This window comes from Vulpes vulpes, chromosome 16 (assembly GCF_048418805.1).
Source record: "Vulpes vulpes isolate BD-2025 chromosome 16, VulVul3, whole genome shotgun sequence".
In the NCBI taxonomy this organism is placed as follows: Eukaryota; Metazoa; Chordata; class Mammalia; order Carnivora; family Canidae; genus Vulpes; species Vulpes vulpes.
In genome coordinates, this window is record NC_132795.1 from 56,513,206 (window position 1) to 56,514,022 (window position 817).

The following is an 817-nucleotide window of genomic DNA, read 5'->3' on the forward strand; positions in this document are numbered from 1 at the left end:
AGAAGGGAGTGGGAGGCGGAGGAGATTCATTCATCCACCCAAGGTCACAGAGCCAGAAGCGGGGTTCAGTCCAGGGCCATCTGGCTCCAAGTCCACGTCCTTGACGTCTGCCCTTAAGTGCTTGCAGCTTCATAGGGCAGAGAAGCAAGTGTAGGGATAACCCATGTGTCTGGGAGAGTCATCGCCATAGAGATGGGCCTGGGGGGTTGTGAGGGTCTGGGCGTGGGGTGGGGTCAGTGCACCAGCAGACCTGGTGTCTAAACACAGTTTTGAAGGATGAGTCGGAGTTAGCAAAACCAAGGAGAGCGGGAGGCAAAGACGCCCAGATGGGCAGAGGGGACCCCAGAGGAGGGAGAGAGGCGGGAGCAGCGGATGGCTCAGGCCGGGGGGCTAAGCTGCGAGAGATCACGGCACCGGGGCCTGAAGACGCCAGGGTGCCTGGCAGGGCTGCTCCCGAGGATCCCGGTCCTGCCTCCTTGGCCCGGCCTGGCCCGGCCGTCTTGCCATTGCCATTGCAGCTTGGGACATTCTAGAGCATCCCCGCCATGTGGTTTCTGTACACAAGTCCCTGTGGTTAGGGTTTAGCAATGCACTTTCATCTCAGAGTAAACACTTCTTTCATTTTATTTTTGCTTCCTCTTTATCTATCGCCCTGGCCATCTCCTTGACCCCATCTGTGGCCCTAAAAGGAAGACAAGAGCTCTTCTGAAAATCTTGGAGGGCTGGTGGCCTTTTGTTAATGGCTCTCATCCTGGTCACAGGGACTGAAGTTCTCCGAGACAACACTTCTCGGGTCCTTTACAAACCAGCAACAGCC